This window comes from Triticum dicoccoides, chromosome 1A, assembly GCF_002162155.2.
Source record: "Triticum dicoccoides isolate Atlit2015 ecotype Zavitan chromosome 1A, WEW_v2.0, whole genome shotgun sequence".
Taxonomy (NCBI): domain Eukaryota; kingdom Viridiplantae; phylum Streptophyta; class Magnoliopsida; order Poales; family Poaceae; genus Triticum; species Triticum dicoccoides.
This window is the reverse complement of record NC_041380.1, coordinates 16901424-16909426: the sequence shown is the minus strand read 5'-3', so window position 1 is coordinate 16909426 and position 8003 is coordinate 16901424. Positions and strand designations below refer to the sequence as shown.

Genomic DNA, 8003 nt, shown 5'->3' with positions numbered 1-8003 from the left:
ACAACATACGTTGTTCCCTTTGTCATCGGTATGTTACTTGCCCGAAATTCGATCGTCGGTATCTCAATACCTAGTTCAATCTCGTTACCGGCAAGTCTCTTTACTCGTTTCGTAATACATCATCTCGCAACTAACTCATTAGTTGCAATGCTTGCAAGGCTTATGTGATGTGCATTATCGAGAGGGCCCAGAGATACCTCTCCGACAATCGGAGTGACAAATCCTAACCTCGAAATACGCCAACCCAACATGTACCTTTGAAGACACCTGTAGAGCTCCTTTATAATCACCCAGTTACGTTGTGACGTTTGGTAGCACACAAATGTTCCTCCGGCAAGCGGGAGTTGCATAATCTCATAGTCATAGGAACATGTATAAGTCATGAAGAAAGCAATAGCAACATACTAAACAATCGGGTGCTAAGCTAATAGAATGGGTCATGTTAATCACATCATTCTCCCAATGATGTGATCCCGTTAATCAAATGACAACACATGTCTATGGTTAGGAAACATAACCATCTTTGATTAACGAGCTAGTCAAGTAGAGGCACACTAGTGACGTTTAGTTTGTCTATGTATTCACACAAGTATTATGTTTCCGGATAATACAATTCTAGCATGAATAATAAACATTTATCATGATATAAGGAAATAAATAATAACTTTATTATTGCCTCTAGGGCATATTTCCTTCATGTATATAGTAATTTTGATATTTGTAGCAACTATTTTAGGATCTTTTTTTTGAAATAATTAAATTTGTTTTCTCTATATACTTAGAAAATTTAATTAAGAATGATGTACTGCTTGAAGGAAAATATAATATTGAAATGGGTGGTGTTTCAGTAGTAAGATACATTCCTGGTACACATGTGGTGCTTGGTTTGTGCTGTATAGATTTATTAACAATTAAAGTATAAAAAAATTACTATGTTATTATGATGCAGGTGTGGAATATGCTTAAGTGGCAGAATCAAAATCAATTATAGTATCATAATGTGTGTAGTCCATATTTGTTTTTGTACTAAAGTAAAACAATTAAATATGTTATTGCAGATGAGTAAGCTGTCAGGTGTAGTTGAAAAAGATATCTATAGAATGTGTGTACTTGTAAAAAAAGTGTATGAGCAGCAGTATGGTGGATTAGTAGTATTTAGGAATTGTGTATTTAATTTTGTTATACGAGTGCAATACTTGGTCATGTTTTATACAATAAAATGTTAGGGAATTTCAGGACTTTTTTGAATTACTAATATGATTTGAATATAAGGTGGTGTAGCACCCGAATGATCGTATGCATTTTCTGTTCAATCCCCTTAAATTCAATAATAATTTAATAATTGAAAAAATCAAGAAAAATGTGTATATATTTTTTAATCTAATATGACTAGGTATCGTACTCATATAAATATTTTGGAAAATGAAAAAATCACGTAAACTTCAGGGTTAGGAAAACCTGGATATATTGTTGAACGAAAATTAAGGTATGAAATATGACGACATATTAACATGAATAGTACTTGAATTTAGCCTTTTTGGGGAACATCATTTACCCCTAATACAATAAATTCCCGTAGTAATGTTTGGTTCATTTAAAAATTACGTGATTTTTTGAAATTTTTTTGAATTACTAAATTATTTGTGAATAGGGGTGGGGTAGCAACCGAGAGCTCCAATGCATTTTCTGTTAATTTACTATAAAAAATTATTAAGTATATATAAATAATTTAGGAATGTGGATGTGTGTGTGCGTAAGTCTCCTACGTATGTCAATAATAATAAAGTTGTGTCATTTTGTTACGTTCCATAAAGAGACCTACATTACTGAACATGCCATAAAATGCATAAATATATTAACTAATACATCTGTTTTATAGATTTTGGATGAACGGACATGAAGTAAACAAAGCTTAATAATAATACAATTTTGTGGAAATGGAATGTATGTAGTTTTTACACTGTATAACATGAAAATATTTACAAAGTTGACGATATGTATAAATTAAATATTGTAAAGTTGTGTAGTAGTAAAACTGTCGGGATATAATTATTCAAAATAAATTACATAATAGCTTACCTTATGTGAAAAGTAAATATTGAAAAAAGTTGATGTTGCACTATAATTTATTCTTTTTTGAAATTAATTATAAGAAAATGGATGAAAAGGGCATTGTGTTTTTCATCATGTACAGAAGATAAACAACTATTGCATCGTAAGGATGAAGAAAACACATTCGGTACATTGGTTTGGACGTCAAATTGCAATGAACGATAAATATAGTTGAAATGGTAAACATCCATTCCAGTAAGGTCGGTAATGTAAAAAATAGAAGTTTCTAAAAGGATTGTTCACACACTAATAAACAAAGTAAGTAAATATAAAAATGTATCAAATGTGCGAAATAAGAGTGACTTATGAATTGAAGAGGGACATTAAGTACGTCGAATTCAGAACATTAATGTTTCAATATAACTTGGCAAACAAAGTAAGTAGATATTACATTCCAAAGACATGACTTATTGAATGCAATATAAAATAAATAGTATATGATGAGAACACATGGAACAATCCATATGACAAATGTTCTAGCTGACTATGGCGTGAAGCTCGACAAGCGGTTCTCCAGCATTGTGAATGAGTTTGGCAACGTCTGCAACCAAATTAATTTTCTGGATCCTCACATTTACCTGAAAGTAAAAACAAGCAGATTTAATGCTGGATATTGCTGCTAAAGATAATAATTAAAATCCGGTGGAACTAAATATTATTTTGGAAAAATAGTTAAAAATGCTTTATAGGAATCTAACAATCATATTATAAAAAAGAAGACTGAATTATATATTCTATTACCTTGTTAAGCATTTCAGACACACCAACGCCATTGAAAGAACGGGGCATTTGAATCATAGCCAAGCCAGATTCATCCCTGTGATGCAAAATAGAAAAATTAAAAAGATCATGTTTGTTTGATCCGGGGTTGAAGTAGTAGGAAAACATGGCATGGTTTAGAAATACTCACTTGGTGAAAACTTCGGAGGCAAGTATATCATATACTTTCTTCCAATTCAAATAGTCGACGTGCCAGGTATTGAAAAATTTGAATAGACAGGAGTAAAGGCCAACATGAAGTTTGTCGGCGATGCAATCGTGTGTGGTCTTTAGAGAGCTATATTGGGCTGAGTCGGCACAAGGGTTTAGTATGTGTATAAGTTTGCGTTCCATGTCCCATGCGTAAGCACACCAGCCAGTCTGAAGCGTTGCCGGCATGATGAACTATGTAGGTGGGCAACCTAATGTTAAATTTATATTTAAATATAATATGTTATAAATTGAAATGGTAAATGTTGATTACCATTTTACAATTCAATAGATGAGTTGACGCTCGTTGGCTAAGGAATTGGTTTTGTATGGAGCGTACTTCCCATGGATTCTCGCCAGCAAGAATACATGTCTGCATAGAAGGTAATTAAATAAATACGTAAAGTGTATAGGGAACCGTAGTGTCGGTAATAAAATAACAATAGGTTAACAGGAAATTAATGGTTAATTGAACTGACCGGTAAATCTGGTTCAAAGAAAATACGCCAAAAGCCGTCTGAGGGATATAGGAAAATGTTGTCATTAATAAGAATAGTCTGGACGATTAAAGATCATACTTCATGGTCTAGTGGTGTATCACCAACTAACTGGTCTCTAATGGAAGATCCATTGATTGAAATGAATCTTGGATAATCATGTCTGACCCAAGGCCTACAAATTTAATGGTGTTAAAGTTGTGTATTATGTAGTGCAAAAAGTTTAAACAATATGTAATGAGTGGCATACCTCCTAGCAACATCTTCAGATAGTTTGTTCATGAATTGTTCAACAGAAGCAAGGCTGTCAATACTCAGTTTAGGCTGATAAGCACGTGCAGTCCAATGGTCAGTAGCGTACTTTAGATGGCGAGACGCTGATTTAGTAGGCAGCTGATCAGATAATTGGGCAAAAGTAACGGCTCCATCAGGTATGTTTTGGTCATCATTGAACATCAAAACACCACAAGCGATTGTGTCGGCCCATGTCTTAGCTAGTTGTAGTGTTGAAGGCTTATTTGAAGTGGTGGCAAATGACGGAGGTGTCGCAGAATTTGCTGGTGATATACATGTGAAATGAATAGGTTAGTGAATTGAAGGTAAGAAAGAATGAAATTAATCGAACTCTTGCCGAGGATAAAACACCAAACCTTGAAGAGAGTTAATCCTAGGTCGTTTCTTGGAGTGTGTGGTTGGGACACTATCTTGTGTAGTGCGGTTGAAAACAGGAACCTTTCTTGTGGACGAGGAAGTCTCACCTGAACAATGAATGAATTACACGTTAGGAATGGAATGTGTAGAAGAAAGGAGTTCTTTGTACGACATAACAATGAATGTAATAATAACCTTCATAATCTGACATGTCCAATTTACGACCACTTAAAGCTAAATTTTGATGAGTTGTGCTCATAGGAGGCGAACTCTGCATTATACATGGAAGAGACCGAATGCTACAACAAATACAACTTGCAGATAGAAGGGACATTAGTTTGTCAAGAAATGCCGTGTTCTCGCGTAGAATGGAACTCCGCAATGATGTGGCTTCTCTAGTTACAATGGCATTGTTGCGTCTTAGAAGTATACCAATATCAGATGACACCTGTAGTAAGAATAAAGTTTAATAAGTGGTTCAATAATAGAATGATCGTTAATATTAGACATATTGCACTAACCATATGAGGATAATTGGACTTCATGTAGTTAGCAAAGTCGTGGACGGTGGTATGTGGAACGGTTGGTGTGGTTGGAGTTCGTCGTGTCTTCAGAGATAATGATGTAGATGTAGGTATGGTAGGACGTTGTGACACCCCCGATTCAATCGTACACTAATCATGCACGCAAATGTGTACGATCAAGATCAGGGACTCACGGGAAGATATCACAACACAACTCTACAAATAAAGTAAGTCATACAAGCATCATAATACAAGCCAGGGGCCTCGAGGGCTCGAATACAAGTGCTCGATCATAGACGAGTCAGCGGAAGCAACAATATCTGAGTACAGACATAAGTTAAACAAGTTGCCATAAAATGGCTAGCACAAACTGGGACACAGATCGAAAGAGGCGCAGGCCTCCTGCCTGGGATCCTCCTAACTACTCCTGGTCGTCGTCAGCGGGCTGCACATAGTAGTAGGCACCTCCGGTGTAGTAGGGGTCGTCGTCGACGGTGCCGTCTGGCTCCTGGACTCCAGCATCTGGTTGCACAACCAGAAAGAAAGGAAAGGGGGGAAAAGGGGGGAGAAAGCAACCGTGAGTACTCATCCAAAGTACTCGCAAGCAAGGAGCTACACTACATATGCATGGGTATATGTGTAAAGAGGCCATATCAGTGGACTGAACTGCAGAATGCCAGAATAAGAGGGGGATAGCTAATCCTGTCGAAGACTACGCTTCTGGCAGCCTCCGTCTTGCAGCATGTAGAAGAGAGTAGATTGAAGTCCTCCAAGTAGCATCTCCAAGTAACATCTCCAAATAGCATCTCATAGCATAATCCTACCCGGCGATCCCCTCCTCATATCCCTGAGGTAGAGCGACCACCGGTTGTATCTGGCACTTGGAAGGGTGTGTTTTATTAAGTATCCGGTTCTAGTTGTCATAAGGTCAAGGTACAACTCCAAGTCGTCCTGTTACCGAAGATCACGGCTATTCGAATAGATTAACTTCCCTGCAGGGGTGCACCACATAACCCAACACGCTCGATCCCATTTGGCCGGACACACTTTCCTGGGTCATGCCCGGCCGTGGAAGATCAACACGTGCAGCCCCACCTAGGCAAAACAGAGAGGCCATCACGCCGGTCTAAACCTAAGCGCGCAGGGGTCTGGGCCCATCGCCCTGAGCACACCTGCACGTTGCGTGGGCGGCCGGAAGCAGACCTAGCCTAGTGGCGTTCCAGTCCAATTCGGCGCGCGCCGCTCCGTCGCTGACGTCTGAAGTGCTTCGGCTGATACCACAACGTCGGGATACCCATAACTACTCCCACGTAGATGGTTAGTGCGTATAGGCTCGTAGCCGACTCAGATCAAATACCAAGATCTTGTTAAGCGTGTTAAGTATCCGCGAACGCCGAACAGGGCCAGGCCCACCTGTCTCCTAGGTGGTCTCAACCTGCCCTGTCGCTCCGCCACAAAGTAACAGTCGAGGGCCGTCGGGAACCCAGGCCCACCTCTACCGGGATGGAGCCACCTGTCCTTTCAGCCCCCTCGTCAGAATCACTTGCGGGTACTCAATGAGCTGACCCGACTTTAGTCACCATCTGTATAGTATGTATGAATGTATAGTATATACCCGTGATCACCTCCCAAGTGATCACGGCCCGATAGTATAGCAAGGCAGACTGACAAGAATGTAGGGCCAATGATGATAAACTAGCATCCTATACTAAGCGTTTAGGATTGCAGGTAAGGTATCAACAGATGTAGCGACAATGTCAGGCTATGCATCAGAATAGGATTAACAAAAGCAGTAACATGCTACACTACTCTAATGCAAGCAGTATAGAGGAGAATAGGCGATATCTGGTGATCAAGGGGGGGCTTGCCTGGTTGCTCTGGCAAGAGAGAGGGGTCGTCAACAACGTAGTCGATCGGGGCACCCAGCAGCGGCGCCGGTCTCGGTGTCTACCGGAAAGAAGTAACGGAGGGGGAACACAATAAATAATAGAGCAATCAAAGCATCACAAAGCGTAACATGGCAATACGCGGTGCTAGAGGTGACCTAACGCAGTATGAGGTGATGCCGGCGAAGGGGGAAAACATCCGGGAAAGTATTCCCGGTGTTCCGTGTTTTCGGGCAGAGGAGCCGGAGGGGGAAAGTTGCGAGTTTGATATGTTAGGGGTGTGTGGCGGACGAACGGACCGCGTATCCGGATTCGTCCCGTCGTTCTGAGCAACTTTCATGTTGAAAATATTTTAATCCGAGTTACTGATTAAAAGATATGATTTTCTAAAGATTTTATTAACTTCTGAAATTTAATTAATTATTTAATTTAATTCGAAAAATGGATTAATGACATCAGCATGATGTCATGCTGATGTCAGCAGTCAACAGGGTTGACTGGTCAACCTGACCAGTGGGTCCAGGGGGACCCACCTGTCATTCACTATGATTAACTAAAACAGATTTAATTAGTTTAATTAGTGATTAGATTAATCTAATCAGGATTAATTAACTTAATTAATTACTTAATTAATTAATTAATATTTTAATTATTATTATCTATTTATTTTATTATTATTATTATTATTCTTTTCTTTTTTTTTATCGTCCTGGGGGCGGGCCCCATCTGTCAAGGGCCCGAAGGCCACAGTGGGCACTGGACTATCGGGCGGTGGGTGTGGGCGCCCAGCGTGGCCAAACCCGCCCGGGTGCGGGGGCTGGGGAAGGCCGTGGCCGGAGCAGCAGGGGCCGTCGAGAGACGGCGGCGGCCGGAGCCGGGGCTGCGTGGCGGCGCCAGCTGTAGTAGCAGTTCCGGAGGAGCGGCGACAATGGGTGCAGGGCGACGGGCGTGACTAGCTGCGCTCGGAGGCGGTAGCAGTAGGAGGCGGCAATGGTAGCGAGCAGGGACGGGGCTCAGGCGCGGCGCGGGCGCAGCCACACATGGTGGCGGGCAAACACGGCGAGGCCGCGCACGGGCACGGGGCGACGCGTCCAGGGCGGAGCAGGGTCGGAGCGCGGACGGCGACCTACGGTGGGAGGCGGAGGGGGATTGGGCAAGGGGCTCACAGGGGAGGTCGCGTGCGAGCTCAAGGGGGGGCGTGGAGGCGTCGGAGCAGCAAGTCGACGCGGTCGTCATGTTGTTGGCCGACGCTGAGGAGCGACGACGATTCGATGATGGGGGGGCACCGTGGCCTTGCGCTGGTGGGGTGGATGACGACCACGGGGCGCGGTGAGGCCCGAAGGCACCGGTGGTGGAGAGGTAGG

General features: G+C 41.6%; 1 long non-coding RNA gene across 1 annotated transcript in view; it reads right to left on the bottom strand.

Annotated features, from left to right (window-relative positions):
* Positions 1-4436: 4436 nt before the first annotated feature.
* Positions 4437-8003, bottom strand: part of LOC119349246 — a 16270-nt gene continuing 12703 nt past the window's right edge. The window contains exon 3 of the long non-coding RNA XR_005169307.1: positions 4437-4677. This is a non-coding gene — a long non-coding RNA (uncharacterized LOC119349246). The remainder of the gene's footprint in view (positions 4678-8003) is intronic.